At 51.6% G+C, this 18,321-nt stretch overlaps 1 protein-coding gene and 1 long non-coding RNA gene across 2 annotated transcripts in view; one reads left to right on the top strand and one right to left on the bottom strand.

The window, feature by feature from the left end:
• LOC128107218 (uncharacterized) overlaps positions 1 to 10,869 on the bottom strand; it is a 72,725-nt gene extending 61,856 nt beyond the window's left edge. Inside the window, exon 1 of the long non-coding RNA XR_008217012.1 lies at positions 10,722 to 10,869. This is a non-coding gene — a long non-coding RNA (uncharacterized LOC128107218). The remainder of the gene's footprint in view (positions 1 to 10,721) is intronic.
• Pebp4 (phosphatidylethanolamine binding protein 4) overlaps positions 1 to 18,321 on the top strand; it is a 235,862-nt gene that overhangs the window by 159,936 nt on the left and 57,605 nt on the right. The gene's annotated exons all lie outside the window — the stretch shown is intronic.

Genomic DNA, 18,321 nt, shown 5'->3' with positions numbered 1-18,321 from the left:
GTCTCTTTTCATTGACATTTTTAGAATGAGCTAGAAGTTCTTACTCTTCTGGACCCAGCCCCGGCAGCCCCGAGAGGTCACCTATGGCAAGGAACCCTGACACCACCGTTGCACTCAGACGTGTCGTTCTGTATCTAGATCGGTCTGTGGCACTGCCCATAGCCAGCTCACTCAATGCCCTTAATACCTATTCGCTTACGTTTGTTGGCAACCTTTTACTGAGAATCCCAGGAGTTTAAATATTAGCTCCCCAAGACTGAGTCTTTTTGTTTTTTATCCGACTCGCTCACTGCTTTATGCCTAGGGCCTAGGATGGTGTTTAATGAATCATAAGTACTTATTAAATGTTTGTTACATAAATTAAATAGAACTTAAATATTGGCTTACAGGAGTCTGCACTGTATTGCACATATATGTGACAAATACATATGTATGTATACACACTTCTGTGGCTGCCTTGTGAATATGAATTATGTATTTGTACATAAGATATGCAGAGAATCCAAAAGTGAATGTGAATGCATGTGTACACACACACACACACACACACACACACACACACACACACACACACACACACACACACAAAACCCCATTTGGGAAAAATATCAAAAGGAGAAGCCCACAGCTTTCTCAGGAGTCAACTGCATCCTTTGAGAATAGAATTCCAATAAAATAGAATTTGGATGGTGTCACAAATAAATTTGCCTTTCTAAAAGCTCCCAAATTAAAATTTGAGAGGCTTTGAGCATGAGGACGAGATGGCAATGAATAGATATGAATTTGCTTTATTTGTGCAGCATGAAAATCTCACTGTACCATTTCAGGGAGAGGGAAGGAAAGCCGAGGTGAGGGAAGTGAGACCCCGGAAGCACTGCCCAGGCGGCCTCCTCTTGCAACCTGCCTTCCTGGGTCTGTCCAGGAGTCCAGCGGACCCTGAAGGCCATGGCACTATCCTACCCTGGAAGCCCACACAATTCAGTTTCTCCCTGGGTGCTCAGGGGAGTGGGGTGGGGTGGAAACGGGGGAGGCTTGTCCATGGAGAACCAGTGCCTGAGGCTAAGGGTGCCTGTGAATTACCAGCTTTACTCTTTTGGGCCTCTGGCCAATCAAAGGGTGCTAGCTGTCCCTATCTATGTCCTCTCACCACAGCAAAAGTGACTTCTGTCACACTGAGCCAGCATCCCAAAGCCCTGAGGGATCATTGCATGTCCCAGGCGCTCACAGATCTCAGAGCCTCGTGCTAAAGACTGTGTTGAAGGGTAATAGAAACAGTTTGATCTTTAAAGAACCCTGGATGCATAATATCTATACATAGTTCTTGAATTTTCATCCTAAAAACAATTAGCCAAAAAGCCCTTTTTATATGATATTTGCGACTACGCTGACAGTAACAGCAATTAAACCCCGTCTGTTTGCTGAGAGGAGCCAACTCCCCCTTTCTCCAGAAGCCTGTAAAATGTACAAAGTGGGGACTGTACCAGCAAGCCTGCAGAGATAGCTTGAGACCCTCCAAAGACAGGCTCCAGCTCAGCTGTGTCCTCCCAAACCCTAGACAACCCAAAATCTCAACCAGTCATAGCCACCCAGGAATAATCTTGGTGCTTCCGGTTATACCTACCTCCCCCCACACTTGTGACAGCATCTTGGTCTACCCCTTCCCTGACCCTCTCTCAGAAGAGCCTTCCACTTGCTAGGGGGTCATCAGTCCTAAAGGCATCTGTGCTCTCTGGACCTGGGGTCTGCTTAAGAAGAAAGTGTGTCTAGGTCGGTGTCAATGGGTGTGATGAATACGTGAATGAGAAGTTAAATGGGTGAATTAGTCAGCACACAGCACTTATGGTAATGGACGGTAACAAAGGAAGCCTTTGGGGGTATATGCGATAGGAACTGGGGTTCCAGGGCTGGGGAAGGGGGTGGGTCTGGAGTGAGAACTGAACTTGTACCTACATTTTTGCTTCAATTATTACCAATGAACACCGAGCATGACCTAAACCCTCCTCCAAAGTGCTCTCTTGACTGGGGACAGACAGCTCCCGGGAGCTTACCGGCATGCCACAAAGCAGCAACTTTCAGGTTCAGAGAGTGACCCTGTCTCAAGGGAATAAGGTGGGAAGATAGGACATCCAATGTCCTCACCTGACCTCTGTGTGCACTCAAGAGCATGTGCAATTACGTATACACATGCATACATCACACACACACACACACAAACACGCGCACACGCACACACACAGAGCAATGCAGCTCAGCCTAGCGGCACAGGCCTGTAATCCCAGTCAGTCAGAAGGCTGAGACAGGAAGAAGACCACCTGAACTCCAGGGTGAGTTCAAGGCCAACCTGGGCAACTTAGTGAGTCCCTGTCTAAGAATAAAAAGGACAGAGAGCTGAGGACATAGCCCAGCAGTAGACTGTTCGGCTCGCATGCACAACATGCTCAATCCCCAATACCACGAACAAATTTAAAAATAAAAAAAATCAATGCAAAGTATGGTAGGTACTCTGTACTCAGGAACTGGGCTGGTGAGAGCTACAGTCTGTGCCAGGGAGATGACATTGGAATAAAAATGTAGAGGAAGTGAGGGAGGAGGCTTAGAAAAATCCGGGAGGACTCGGAGGAGAACCAACCAATGCCAAGGCAAGTATGTCTCTGGGTGTCCAAGGTGGAGCTGAGAGGCTGTGGCTTCAGGGGAGTAAGGTCAGACCAGAGTAGGGGGAGGGGAGAGATAGCAGGCAGGCCTGGCCAAGCTCCACTATTCCTGTGAGTCTGTCAGGAGCTCCTGGGGCGCGTGAGCAGAGAAGGGACACATTTTACAGAGGTCCTAGCAGGACTCCTCTGGCTGCTTAGGACTCAAGGAGAAGAGGAAAATGTCACAAACTACTGCAAAAGTCCAGGCCAGTGAAAAAGGGGGGCCACAAGTCACCATGCCCACAAGAGCCAAAGCCATCTACAGCTGCACCTTGTCTCGGAGCTGAACTCGGCAGAGACAGAATGTTGCCTTGAGTTGGGAAGTCAGCCAGCTGAGAATGGGAAACCCATTCGAAGGAAGGAGAATCACTTCAGCAAGTACCTGAGACACCGGAGGAAGAAGACCAGTGATGCCTCGCTTAGGAACACGCAGATACTGGTTTCTCTTTGGGGCACAAGATCAGCTCCAGAGGACCCAACATCCCCAGAGAAGTCACCCTAAAACTGTGCTGTGGTCTCAGGCACCACCCTGCCCCCTTCTGACCTGCACAGATGGCCCATGGTGGAGATTGGAGGAAACCACCGTCTCAGTTCAGGAAGCTTAGAAGCTGAGTCCCCCATAAATACTAACACAGTCTCTGTGAGGGGTGGCAATGTATTAGCATAAACTGGAAGTTGAGAGACCCCGGGTCTTGGCATGGCATCCCCATAGTTCTAACTAGCTACCCTGAACATCCAAGCAAACATAACCATTTGCAAAGTGAAGCGCCTGAACTCAGGGTGGTTGCCACTTCTAGAAACCCCATAGTTTCTCAGCATCTCCACTTCCTTGACGTGCCAACCGCCTATTCTCTATCCTAATGATTCTAAAAATCCACGTGACACACTCAGTGTGGGACTCTGTCTCTCTGTTTCATTTTCTGGTTACATTATTCCAGATAATACTCCTCTTACTTGCCAAGAGAAGGAGAAAAAAATGACATTAATTAAAGATTTGGTCTGTGTCCTAATCAAAAATTTTGAAAATGAATGTATCATACTGTACGTTCCGTAATGTAGTCGGCTTTTTTACTTAGCAATATATCATTAACATTTTCCCATGTCAACACATAATCTTCCGAACCATGATTTTTACTGCAGAAGTAGTTTACCATATGGGTGTACTATAATTTCCTCAGCCAATCCTTTACTGTTGGACATTAGGCTGTATCTCTTTTTTCCCTCAAATATATATAATTATCACCAAGGCTACAGTGAACACGTGAGTAGATAACTCTGCATTCACCTCTGTGGTCACTTTCTTAGGTTGAACCTCAGAGGGCAGAAGCTTCATGTGTTCAAAGGCTTGATGGTACATGTTACTAAAATACCATCCAGTGTTTAGAATTTCTATCTGTTTAGAATTCTACCAACCATATTTGAAGGGGGTTGAAGGGAAATACAGCAAGGGTAAACTGAGGCCAGGTGGAGGTATGGTCAGGCATTTGTCCTGAGCCCTCCTCACAAGTGTGTGAGACCTAACACAGCTAGGAAGCAACAGACCTTCTTTGTGTCCCTCAACTACCCAGCCTGCCCACCTCAGACCCCATTCAGGCTTCTGGACTCTTCCTGGGCTTTTCACAGCCATGCTGACTTGGAGAGCTACCGGCCTATGAAGGTCCCCTTCATCACTCCTCACATGTCTTTCCCTGCAATAAACTGGTCCTCCTTCGGCCTTCTCAATGCAAACATATTGGTTCTTATTCCAAGGACATCTTTAGCATAGTTAGGAGAGGTTTCCTATTGCAAGGCTGTCTCCATGAGCTGCCAGGGCTTCCCTCCCACCCCCTGGCCAGCCTCTCTCATTAACCTTCTGGGGTACCTCCCATTGCCTGACTGTCCTTGTCTTGATTAGTTTTCCCAGCACCCCTTCCCCACTGTGCTTCCCAAAGACTTCAGCCACACATCCCTTACCTCTGGGGGTCCAGGGATCCTCAGGTAAGCCCATGACCTATTTCTCCCTGTACATCCTACAAGGGCATTCACAGGGCATGAGACAGAATATTAGTTCAGCTTTGATGATCCAACCTGCACCTCCCCACTCACCTGCCTAGAGCATCCTTTAAGGTTGACAATAAACATCTCAGCTTCTAGGGCAGGCCTTTTAGGAAGTAAGGTACCCCCCAAGGTGTACACAGTCCCCCAGCCTGAACTTGGGTAGCAGAGCAGCACATGTAGAGGTCATAGCAGTTGATTTCCCTGACTCTCCCACTAGGCACAAGCACTTGAGAGGATTTAACCCCAGTTTGTGTTTGGGGACTGAAGAGCAAATATTATCCTGGCCTATTAAATACTCTTAATACTCTTCTCTCTGCCATTACCAGCCAACTGGAAGCCTAGACCAAGAGTTGTTTCTGACTTCAACGAGAGGGTACGGGTCCCACGGAAACCAACCTCATCTGTCAGAGCACTGCTCCCCTCACCTGCTCCCTCTATGTCTGTCAATCCCCAGACCTGAATAATAGCATCCATCAGGAAAGGCTATCTGGAAACTTGAGACCTGCTGTAATTCTTATCTTCTACCCATTTCTCCAGTATAAGCGCTACATGACAACCTGACTTCCATGTCTAACGCAGGCCTTCAGCTCTCAACTCTCCTCACTATGTTCTATCCATTCTTCTAAAAATCCCACCCTTTCACCCTGCAGGTAAATCCTATCACTCTCCGAGAGAAGTGTCTTGGGGATATTCTTGGAGGGGCCCTGCTAGTCAAGACTTCTCCTGTAAACAGCGGGGTGCAATCCAAGGGGCCAGCTCTCTTCCTATGAAGGGCCACTGGCCACCCACACTCATTCTCTGCTCCCTTTCCTGCAACCTTGCATGGAGCTGTGTCAGAGACATTTGTCTGATGAGTGAGCATTGGAGGGTTGACAGAAGGGCTGAAGATAAGGCTTCCTTCCTGCACTCTCAAGCGGCCCCAACCACTTGTTAAACAACAACAACACTAAGACATAGGTTTTCGGATGTTGAGTAATACGTCAGGCCATTCTCCATACACCCCAGCTTCATTCTAGGGGAGACATGCACAGGATACAACCGAGTCTTTGGGGGCTCCCACCCTGGTATCATTAATCCAGAACGCTCCAGAATAGAAGGATTAGCACTTCTCTGGTTGGGAAACAAAAAAGATCAATGAAGTAAGCAGGAGGGAGGGAAGAGGGTGGATTCCACTCCTACTCTTTACTGGACACTTCCTAAACACCGATTATTTAGAATCAGTTCTTTTCCACACCACACTGCGAGACCGTCATGAGCTCTGTTTGACACACAAGGACACGACGCTTCAGAGAAGTCAACTCCCTTATCCAGAGACACAGAGCTGGTAACGGAGTGGAACAGAGATTTAAACCCAGCTCCTCTTGTCTTCAACATCTGCCCTCTTACCTACACAACTGTTGTCTCCAGACTCCACTAGCAGGCAGCCACCAAGCCCAAGGAACAGCCCTATGTCCGACTCTGGTCCCTCTGCCTCCCTCCCTCTTCTTGACTTCCACCAAGGGACAGAGTTTGAGTCCATCTGACTCAGTTGCACTTCTCATCATCCTGCCTCCCCTCCACCCCAGCTTTTCTCTTAAGCCTCCTCTCCTAAGGAATAGGATCTGTGACCAGATAAATATGCCCCCAAATACCCCCCCTCCCCTTTGTCCTTCCCCCAGATGTATCATCTTCAGTTTGGACTCTTGATAAAACCTCAGCTGTGACCTGGGCTTTGGGCTGGAGTGACCAGGAAGGGTCTGGGCCAGATTCCCAAAGGTGTCTCATAGCGACAAGGAACTCCGAGTCCTCTTCTTTAAGGACTGGTGTCCTTGATTAGGGATCATTGAAAGCCAATGGCTTTTTTTTTCCCTCAGTGAACCAGGGCAGCACTGAATCTGACCTTTGCTCACACGGCCCCCAGCATTTAAAGAAAATGTAGAGACGTTTCCTAGGTGAAGTTACGCTGTCATGTGGCCAGGCTCTGGGCTCTACGGTCAGCTGCTCACTGCCATCCCACAGCAACTTGTAGACCTAGGACAAGCAGAGGACTGAGCAGCAAAGGTGGACACACCATGGTGCTGAGGAATAGGCATAGTGGCAGCCACATGACCAAGGGGCACCTGCAGGCATTATGTGGGCCTGGCTACAACCACACCACCCCCAAAAGGCGGCTGAACTAGGGATGGAGCCTGAGGCATCTCTGATGGTCCTCTCCATAGCGCGATGCTTCTCTCCTTATGTCGTCACTGTTGACAGAGGGTTATGTAACCCAGAGTGAAGGCCTGGAGTTCTCCCCGAAGCGCGGCAGAGTGAATCAGTTTTCGCCGTCATTTTCTCCGCAGGAATCTGCTTTATGCAGATTGGAGTTAGGGGTTTTTCCTGGATGCTTCTGTTTCATTTAACATGCAAGGGCTAATAACTTGTCACAATTCAATAAGGCGGTGGTTACAAACACCCAGGCAGCTGCTTATTTAAATGCAGGTTTGTTAATTAGCTTCTCTTAACAAGGCTTGTGCTAAATCAAGCTCCCGCCTGGCAGCACCCAAGCCTGGCCCTGCTCCCAGGACGGGAGGTCGGGGACGTTGGCAACGGGGTCAGAATTCAAGGCGGGGAGACCTGTCCTGGCCACTCCTCTGCCTCAGTTTCCTTAAAATCAAGGTGCCAGAGACCTGTATTTTTCAAACAGCCACAAAAGAACTAGGCTGTCTCTCCCTGATTCTAGTGCCTTCTCTGCCTCTGGTTTCTGAGTCCATCCTCCCATCCAAGGCTGTGTGCGTTTGGTGTTTAATGTTGTGGTTCTTCCCCTCCCCCCCCCCCCCCCCCAACATCTCCACTTCCTCCACCAAGCTGTCCTATGTTCCCTGAGCCCTCCCTGGCACCATTGTCCATCTGAGCATCACCATGTGTTCAGCTCTAGGGACAGGGGTGCCAGGAACAAAAGAGAACTAACCAACATGGGGTACTGTGGCATGCCAGAGCCTGTCTCTGTAACCCTCATGACAGCCTAGAACTGATGTCCTCAACCTGCCACCGATACAGACACCGAGACCTGGGGAGGTTATAAGGGGCCAGTGAGAGTCACTCTGGGTTTTTCTACAGGCCTGACTCCAAACTCTGCTCCTCAAAAGCGAGAGGCACTCGGAACCCAGCACGCGTCATGTGGGCATTGTTCGTCTGTCAGCCTGATGATCGCCAGACTGAGATCTTGCTTAAAGAACGTGGACCCTAGTTGAATTATGTCTGAATTGTAGATTCTGGTCCGCTTGGAGCCTATAGGCCTCTCACTGAGCACCCGACCACCAGCCCCAAGAATGCTGCTGGGGGCCTATGAGGACATCTGAGAAAGTTTGTGAGGTTTCAGAGGTCAATCCAAGTGGTCAGCACCCAGGGAGGAAGTGCAACCAGAAGCCGCCGAAGGCCGGGAAATCTGAGGAAATGTGTACCCTAGATACCTTCTAACCTGACAAGAGAGCCGTACCCATTTTTCCGCAGAGGGACAGCAACATCAAAGACCCAGAAAACGGCTGTATGTGCCTGCTTATTCTGAAGAAAGGACTGGGAAACATCAAACTATAAAAAGGAAACAAAAGTGAAGGTGGAGGCAGGGGGCTAGAGCCTGGGGATCTGGTGGCCTAAACTTAATTCCAGAGCAGCAGGAGCCCAGCTCACCTGGCCTCCCCCAAATGGTGGGGCACCCTTCTTGTAGAGAAGCCAGATGTGCGCCTTCGTGAAGCAGATGACTGCCAGGGCTCCCTAACAAAGGCTGGACCTGAGACAGCTGACATCTCCTGGGATTCTCAGTGCTACAGGCCTTCCTATGGTCCTGGCCAAGGCAAGACTGGGAGGTCCGGGAGGACTGGCCAGGTCGCCACTGGGGATCCTAAGCGCCAGGTGTATGCAGGGGTAGCTCTCCTTCCTAGGATACCCAGAAGCCCCGCTGCTTCTGAAACTGGGCCAGCCTCTAGAGAACCTTCTAGAGAATCAGAGACCCCAATTAGATTTAAGTGATGGCTTCTCCCTAGAGCAGCGTTTCTCAGCCTGTGGGTATCAACCTTCTTGGGGGTCGAATGACCCTTTCACAGGGTTCGCATATCAGCTATCCTACATATTGGATATTGACATTACAGTGCACAACAGTAGCAAAATTACGGTTCTGAGGTAGCGATGAAATAAGTTTATGGTTGGGGGTCACCGCAACCTGAGGAACTGTATTAAAGGGTCACAGCATTAGGAAGGTTGAGAACCCCTGCCCTAGAGAAGCACACATTCAAACTTACTCCAAGTGTAGAATTTTTTTCATTTCTGCTCATTTGCCAATCTTTTGAAATCTGTTCATGGTTCCCAGACATTCTCAAGACCTTTCCCCTAATTAGCATCCCTCTGAGAGTGTGTGAGACTTCCCACATGTGGTCCACGGTCCCTGTGTAAAAGTTACTGTTCTCTCACACTCCCTAATGGATGACTTGGGCAGTTTCACACTGCTAGAAGCAGGGGTCTGGATCTAAAGGTTTTAAGGACTTGGACAACACTTAGCATGTAGTAGGTATTCCACAAATGTGTGTTGAATGAAGTCGCAAAGGGACTCTATGTGTCCTGTGATACAGCACTACGGTTTTTATACTTTGTACAAGTGCCCTTAAATCATGGCATCAAGCACCTTGTATCATTACAGCCAGCATTAAGGGGGCCAGTGAGATGGCTCCTTGGGTAAAGGTGCTTGCCACTAAGGGTCAGGACCCAGGTGGTAGAAGGAGACAGGCGACTCCCACAAGTTATCCTCTGACCTCCACACATGTGTTGTGACATGCATGAGCCTGGAGTCTCACACACACACACACACACACACACACACACACACACACACACACACACAGAGAGAGAGAGAGAGAGAGAGAGAGAGAGAGATTTAAAAAAATATATATCACGGCCTTTTGTAAGAAAGTAGAGGAGGCACGCACGGTCAGGCCTTCTGAATTCTCTATCCTGTGTTTCTTATCTCGTGAGAGACCTACTGCCACCCCAGTACCTCAAGTCTAATTTTCCCAAGCCAAGGGCAGTGCTGTGTAGCCAAGGCTGCCATGGGCAGTTGTGAGAGAGCCAAAGAGGAGGAAGGAAGTCCACCACACTCCACATCCACTCCCTGCACGGAGAGGAAAAGGAACCAAGACCCCAGGCCGGTTGCCTGAGGTGTAACTGCAGCAAGGCCGCGGCAGTCCTCAAGTCCCCTGGGCCTTGTTGAGACAGACCCAGCTTTGTCGTTTCACAGGGATTCTTGGCCTGCTTTCCCTCCCCCAGAGAAGAAGGATGAGAGCCAGCCACATCCAAAGGCCCATATGGGCATCTCCAGACACGGGTTGGGGGCTGTGGGCCTAAGCCAGAGGGTCCGGAAAGAGGTCCCGCCGTCAGGCACCAGAGTTTGCGCTCCTCTGGCAGCTGGGCCACCTGACATGCCAACTGAGGCAGGAGTGGCTGTGTGGGAGGCCTGGGTACAGGGGGAGGGAACTCCTACCCCCGCCCAGGCCTTGGAGCATTTGAAAGGCAAATGTGCTGGGTTGCCTAGGGAACAGGAGAAAAGGGACTTCCCTAGCACCGGTGACTAGTAAGGGATGGAGACGGGGAGCTGTGATGCTGAGAAAATTGTTTCCAAAAAAAAGTAAAAAGCGGTGACTAAGCAGGCCTGGTTATGTAAAGCGATCCCTGAGGAAGTGTGGGGAAAAGCCTGGGACCCACCCCCGTGTCCCTCCTCCCAGCCCCGTGCCTGGGAGTTTCCACCAGCCCCGGCCCCCTCCTACTGTCCCCGGAACTCCTAACTCCTCCACAGGACTGACAAGAGAGGCCGCCCACCTACCGAGGGCAGCCCAGCATGGTGGGCAAGGCAAAGAACAGAAAAGGGATTGTCACACCCCACCACGTACCCCACCCCACCCCCAGTGATGGTTCTGGGAACGCTGTCCCACACGGCACCCCGGCACCGGCAACGGCAGCCCAGTGGGGAGCAAGGAGTCACTTACTTACCATCCCAGAGTCAAGGGCCGTCCTCTCAGAAGACAGAAATCCAGATTTGGATCCCAACACTGCTGTTGGCTAACTGTGAGACTTTGAGGGGAAGTTCTCAGACTTTAAGCTGGTTGGTCCCTTTGCCTGAAGATGTAGGGGATGTCTACCCCAGTCAGTAAGATGACTTAAGGGCAGCATGACATGAGGGAGGTGCTTGCTCCGTGCCAGGGGGGAAAAAATCACAGGGAATGTGAGTCATGCTTGGGACCTGAGAAATGTACCCAACACTTGAGCATCCGCCATGCATGTTTTTCCAGCTGAAGGTTTCCAACCACCCGGTAGACTCGTGGCAGGGTGGACCTGTGCCTTCAAGCCCAATAATTCCCACCTTGGGGGTCTGCCTCAATTCTCAAAAGGATCTTCTCAAGAGACCTTAGAAAGCTGATGAAATGTTGTGTCAGACCCCCAAAACCTTCACCCAGGGCTCGGGGTCGCAAATGCCTCAGTTTCCCCCTGCTATATATTTTGCTGTCTTATAAAGGCAGACTCCTCTGGACGAGTGGATTTTGTTTTTAGTTTAAAGTTTTCTTTTGTTTCTAATCATGTGTATGTGGGGGCAAGGGGGTATGCGTCCATGAATGCAGAGGTCCCCAGGCTCTAGAGTGACAGGCAGTTTGTGAGCTGCCTGATGTGGGTGCTGGCAATCGAACTCTGGTCCTCTGGAAGAGCAGTACATGCTCTTAACCACTAAGCCCTCTCTCTAGCCTTGGACAAAGGGATTCCAAGGCATGAGCTACCCTGGACTTTACAGGAAAGGTCTGGAAAACAAGGGCCTTTGCCCCAGTGGACCTGACCACCAGGAAGGAGACTATAATCCATTCCCCACCTCCAGGTAAAAAGGCAGGACTCCTGGGAGACTGCCGTGATGCAGTGCCCAGCCATCTTCTTTAAGGATGCATCTTAGATGAGTCCCCCGAGGGCTAGTTTAAGCCTTGGCCCCTCTCATTTGTCCTCCTTGGGAAAGGGAAGCAGCTTACTGTTTTCCATGTGCATATACCTCAGAAGACCAATGCGGGTTTGGAGACCCACCGCCTCCCATTTTCCCAGAGGCCCCTGCTGCTGTTTTAAGCTCTGACCCCTGCACTTTTCCCAGACCCACTCTTAACAGGGTGCTCTGGGATGAAAGGCCTGTCTCTCGCTGGCCTGAGCTCTTAGCAGAGACTGAGGGAGAAGGGCTGAGAGGGCTCTACAGAGGTCTCAGCCCAGCTGTCTGCCCTCCCTGACGCTCTGTCTCCTCCCCTAAGAGCATATCTCCTTTCACTCTGCTCCTGCTGAGGGTTCAAATCCAGCCTCTCCCAGGCCCAGTGAGCCGATTCAGTTTCTTCTGAGTCCCTCAGTACCTCTTATATTTCTCACAAACTTCAAGATCAGGCTGAATCTCTTTTCTTGGAGACTTGGCTTTCCTGGCCCTTCCTAGTGTGAAACCCAGGCCTGGGGGATGGAGCCTCATTCATCAATGGATGTTTAAGCCAAATGGATATGCATCCCAGTAGAGATGCTGTCTAGAGTCCCATGAACTCTGCCCACAGTGGGCAAGCAGAGCGGGGGAGGGGATTCAGGGACCCACCCTAGCTAGCTATCTCCCTGAGTGTCTAGTCTCTCCACAGAATGGGGGACAGGAGGCACTTGTGACCCTTAACTCAGGTCCTCTGCTGAGACCCTCAGAGTTCCTGTCTTGCAGCCCGGGACAATATGAAACACACTGGCCTTAGAGTCACACATTTATCTGGCCCCATCACCTCTTAGCTAAGTGACTTTGGATATGTCACCGACTTCTCTGTAGCTCAGGTCCTTTTTTGGTTAATCGAGGCCACCTTGGAGTTGTGAGGAGAAAGGAGTACCCGGTCCTCAGAAAGTATTAATAGACTCCAAACATGGGGTGCCTTGGACCCCACCGCAGGGTATGGTGGCCATTTATATAGCTCTGATTTCTGAGGACTGCACACTCTCCTCTGGCCACCACCCAAGGCACAGTTTGCCCAGAGACAGCTAACTGGGTGAGGAAACCCCCTCCTCCCACCTCCCTGCCTCCCCCACCCCCTCACCCTCCCACACCTCCTCCCTAGAGGCTCCTAATTGGTGTTGTGTGAGGATTAGTCACCTCACCAGCTCAAGGAGCCTCCCCCATAGCCCAGGCCCCCACACAGGCAGACTGGCTGAATGTTTAATTGGAGTTCCTCACACCTCTGAGGACAGCCTGTAATGAAACGACAGAGGAATCAGTACCTGGGCAGTGGCAGGCTCTGACTCTTGGAGGGGTGCTAAGACTGACCAAGGATCTTGACGTCCCTAAAAATGTCCCCTTCAGATGGCCCCGGCAGAGCTGGAAGAGAAGGGCCAGGGAGATCACCAAGAGGCTTGGAAATGGCCTTGGTACTCAGCATCCAACCAAACAATACTTTCCAGAACATTCTACCCAGGGGCTAGGGAGGAAGGTTGTCACTCAGGCTTATCCAGCAGAAAGGGTAAGCTCCACCACCAGGCTCTTCCCCTTCCTGGATCCCCAAAGGGGAGGGAGCAGCTGCTGAAGGCTTGAGGAGGTCAGGGGCCTGTCCAAGGTCACAATAAGCCACTTTCGTACCAACATGCTTAAGTGTCTACCATAGATGTCCCTCGGTGAGGATAACTTGGAGGCAGGAAGATCCAGGCTCAGATAGTAACTCGCTTAGTTGGCTGGTAGGGACAGTTGGGATGATTGTTCCAGAAGGGGTGAGGTCACTTGTGTCAAGGCCAAGTAGGGTCGGGGGAGGGTCGTGTGAAACAGGTGCTTGCTGCAGAGTCCAGAGAAATGGAGGAGGGAAGGACAGGACAAAAATCCCAGGGGAGCAGGAAGCACCACCCTACCCAAATTTAGAGGCAACTAAAGAGAAGGGAACACAGTGGTGGCCGTTCCCTTTGGGGTGCTGCTGAATCAGGGTTTCACTCCGTCGTGACTGCCCCACTCCGAGTTAGATGGGGCGGTGGTCAGAGCACAGTGATTGGAGAGAAAAAATGGGACGAGAGGGGCCGCCATGAGGGAGCCAAGCTGTCACATCCCACTGAGGGCCAGGGAAGCCAGAAAGCGAGAAGCAAGCTTTGCCCACTCACCACCACACAGCTCCCAGCCTCGCCTGTCTAATTGGATTCTCTCTGCCTCCCACAAGGTTATCCCTAACGCCTGGAAACTACCTCGTGGTTCGGGTTCTCGCCTCCCGCTCAGGAGGGAGGCTGGGGGCTTGAAGCAGCTCTGCCATTCATAATTTCTCCTATGCCCCAGCCACCAGCAGCTCCGGGGTAACAGGCATGCTGGGGCAGCAACCTAAGAGGAGCCGGGGAGCAGCATGGCTGGGGGATGGGTTTCCCAACTGTCTTCAGGCTGTTACAGGGAGACCCCCACCCACCCAATGTAGCCCCAGCCAATGCCTGCTCATCTTCAAGATGAGGGTCTCGGGACTGCACAGCCAGCCCCCTCCCTGCCCGTCCTAGACTCTGTTTCAAGGAATCCTCATAGTCTAGAAGGTCCTTACCCACCACCTCCCCAATCCAGCATAAACTCTACCTGTGGCTTAAGGCACCTTCTTCCATGTACCCAGGATTGCAGTCATTCCTAATATCATTCAGCAGCATAATGTTAGCCTAGCTGTTCCCCAACCTTCTGACTAGAGGGATTTCCCCTCCGGAAAGCACCGCCGAGGGGCAGGATCATATCCTGCTGCCCCTCTTCTATCATGCTTGAGGCTGGGCTTGGAGAAGCATCTCAGACGTGGATGGCTCATTCGTTCTGGTCCCTGAGGGTCAGGGGTGGAATATTACGGTTTGAATGCAAAATATCTCCTATTGTGAGCTCCTGTTTGAACACTTGTTTGGTGAGGCTGTGGAACCTTTAAGAGTAGGAGATGTGGCTGGTAGGTGGTCTCTGGGTACAGATTGTTGTAGGTTATAGCCTAGTCCCACTTCTGACCAGAGTTCTCAGCCGCCTGATCTACCAAGATGTGAAAAAGTCATACCACCGACTCCTGCCACTCTAAATGACAGGCCTTCCCTGCCATGATGGGGCTGCACCCTCTTAAACAGGAGCCAAAATAAATTTTTCCTCCCTTTAGCTCCATTTAGCTCATGTCTTGGGCAGCAAGAAGAGATGAGGAGGTACGTCTCCCTCCCCAGAGACGCTTTTCTTTCGTCAGTGAGTTCCTAGAGGGAGTGCTGACGTCATCTGTGGGATTCACATAACACACAGCATCACATGTTGCAGGTGCCCGGGGAAAGGAGTGTAGGAAGTGCCACAGCACTGGCCCTCCATCTCATGGTCTGTGTCCCCCGTATCCGCTGAAGAGGAATCCAGCTGAGTTCCAAGGGTCCCTGGTCTGTGTCTGAATTCAGTCCACTGTTGCCTCTCCAGCATTTTCCATAAACATCTGCTCTGAGGAATGGCTGCCTCTCTCCTTCAAGATAACTTACACATAACCCAATGTTACCAATTTAATCTTCCCAAAGTAGACAAGCCTCACCCCCTGCAAATCTTCTGCTCTGGGCCTCCTCTGGCCCCCTCCACCTCCTTGCTCTCCTCCCTTTCCTTTAGCCCTCCCGTCTAAGCCACTACCCATATTTCATTTTTCTATCAAGTGAGGGGCCGGGGACAGAGTGGACCCAGTGACTAGTACAGGCCCTCCTCCCCTGTGTGACTCAGGCTCCTTACCTGGTGGGCATTGAACTCAGGACCCTGACAGGGCATCTTGGGAGATGGTCTTGTCTTCTCTGCTCCAGAGGCTCCCCTGAGGCAGCCATGCCTTTTCCCCACCCTATAGATGTGGGAGCTGCTACTGATCGGGGTACGGGGAGACTGGGGGAGTAAGGAGGGATGCAGCAGAGATGAAACGGAAGAAAGGGAGCCCACGGGGAAGGTAGGGCAGGGGCTGTTGTTTATACTCCTCCTTGGATGACCAGCCCACTTACCTGCACAATTGCCTCCTCTGTAGCTCCATCCTTCTAGACCAGACCTTAACGGTGCTATTCCCCATTTTGTCCAACACTCATCCCATCAGTCTCCCAGACTTGCCTCCCTGGTACCCATTACCAGCTATCCCAGTTGTGCCCACATACCATCCTTCAGGCAGGCATGAAGCCACTAGACAACCCCTTCCACACTCAGCAGGATCCACGCCGGGGCAGCTCGGAAGAGGGGGTACTTGCTAGCATGGGATGACTCAACCAACATCTCGGATGCCTTTGTCAGAAAAACAGCCACCCGACACCCCCCCCCCCCTCCCCTTTTGTATCAACCCAGCTACTTTGCTTCCTAGGTAGCCACGTGATTGTGTTTTCATCCCTTGGGAAATGAGCAGTAAATTTAGAGGAGGGGGACCAAACTTAAGAAAAAAAAAATCAAAAGTACGGGGGACTGACCAATGGAGAAATCGGTGGGTGGGGTGTGGCAGTCTGAATAGATCAGCGTTTTGATGGTTAAGACTAAGAAAGGCACAGTCGACGGCGGTGGCGCACACCTTTCATCCCAGCACTCGGGAGGCAGAGCCAGGCAGATCTCTGTGAGTTCGAGGCCAGCCTGGTCTACAGAGCGAGATCCAGGACAGGCTCCAAAACTACACAGAGAAACCCTGTCTTGAAAAACCAAAAAACTAAGAAAGGCAATGACCAGGTTAGCCAGCCATCCCTGTCTAGCTATGCCCACTGATCAGCAAATGTCTCACATGTGGGCACTCACACAAACCTCCTCAAAGCCTCATGAACTTACTATCCAAAGACTGCCTCTCTCTGGGTTAATGTAGATTGGTCTTTGTAGCTGAGATAGCATTGTGTCTTCTTCATTCGGTCTATGAGTAATAAGAAAACTGAGGGACAGGGAAAAAGGTTCACAAGTTTCTGGGGGCCCTGTGTGACCCCAAAGTGCTTCTGCACAATCCTCAAACCGGCATCTTAGGGGTGTTTTCCACAGAGAAACCACTACCCCAACTGAGGCTCCCCACATGCTTCTTTGGAATAGATAGAGGAGGAGGAGGTCCTCTAGGCTAGTGGTGGCTGCCCTATCCACAGACACTCCTCCAGGTATATCCGAGACCCTTCCAGGAGTGAGCCCAGACCACCCTGGCCATCCTCCTCAGTGGGGACAGATGCCCCAGAGGAGCTCACTGCCAGCATCCGGAAAACCCCCCAAGAGCCAAGGAGTCAGGCAATCCTTCCTGCCCACTCAGAGATTCCGGAAGCCCTTCCAGCCGGGAACCCGCCTCCCCAACCTCTCTCTAGCTTCCTCTGTCTGTCTCCTTCTTGCGACTCCTGCGAGTGCACAGGAGGGCTGAGGGAAGCCCCGTGTGCCTGTGATGAACGGAGCTAATTTCTGGTTTGCCGCGGCGGAGACGCTGCCTCCATCCCCCTCCCTCCAGCAAACCCTCTCCCACACACAGACAAATAGGCTGCATATTTAATTGGAATTCCTCACACCTACAGGGTAAAGCCTTGTCAGTGGAAATAGAGCCCACAGCCAGCTGGCTTCCCCCATTCCACCCACCTTGTCTCTTAAAAAGAAATCCCCCCCCCATACGTGAACACCACCCACAGGCCCTTGCACGTCCCTCCCAGCATGGTTGTAAAGGAGGGATTGGTTGGCAAGGCTGCTCCTTGCCTGGGCGGCTACAGCTGGGCCCACCCAACAGAGACCACCCAGGGACTTCTCCCCGTAGACGGGCCCTGATGGCCGGCTCACTGTTAACCTCAGGAGCCCCTTAACCAAAGCTCTTGAGGCCCCCCAGAGCAACTGACGGGTGCTGCCCAGATATTCAGGCTCCTTGATGCAGGAGACCAGGAGGGTGGAGGAGGAAAGGAGTGGAGAGCTCCCTAAAGCTAGAAACTTCCCTTGGAATAGCCCTTGGCGCCAGTCCGTCATGGTACAGGCGGGAAACTGAGGCCGAGGAGGAAAATAAAGCATATTGCCTGGCTAACTGGATGCAGAGCTGGGCTGAACCTTGACCACAGCCCCAAAGGGGGTGCTGCTATGACCCCTTGTTGTGTGGCATGTCTCTCCCAGAATACAGGAGACACAGACAGGGCCAAAGTCAGGGGGACTTGTAAAAGGAAGCAGGCAAGAGACGGGAAGGTTCAGAAGGTCCAGCCCCCCCCCCCCGCCCCCCCCCCCCCCCGAGTAGGCCTGTAGAGGGAATTCAGAATGGCCTGTTTCCCATGTGACAGCAAGGAAGGAGGTCTACGGGGCACAAAACAGGGCATCGGGAAATAAAGGATGGCAGGCCTGAGATAGACTAAGCTTCCAGGACAGCCTCGGGGATGCCCCACCCAGACACACAACTGAACACTTTAGCGGGGGCAAATGGATGAGGGGGGTGCTCCTCCCTGCCCTGCCGTCAGCTACGGAATGGGGACCCCACCACCACCAAGTCTCACGTGACCTCGACATTCAGGTCAGCAGTCTCGGATGGCTCTGTAGCCTAAGTGCCTGCAGAGGGCTTCCCATCTTGCTGTCTTGTCCCCAAGGGCCTCTTTCTTCCTTCCCTGGCTCAGACTCAGCCTGGCACAGGCCCGCGCCAAACCGGTGTGTGTCCGCGAGCAGACAGCT

Source organism: Peromyscus californicus, unplaced genomic scaffold (assembly GCF_007827085.1).
Source record: "Peromyscus californicus insignis strain IS unplaced genomic scaffold, ASM782708v3 Scaffold_12__1_contigs__length_115047231, whole genome shotgun sequence".
Taxonomy (NCBI): domain Eukaryota; kingdom Metazoa; phylum Chordata; class Mammalia; order Rodentia; family Cricetidae; genus Peromyscus; species Peromyscus californicus.
The sequence above is the reverse complement of the archived record's forward strand: the minus strand, read 5'-3'. Positions and strand labels throughout refer to the sequence as shown.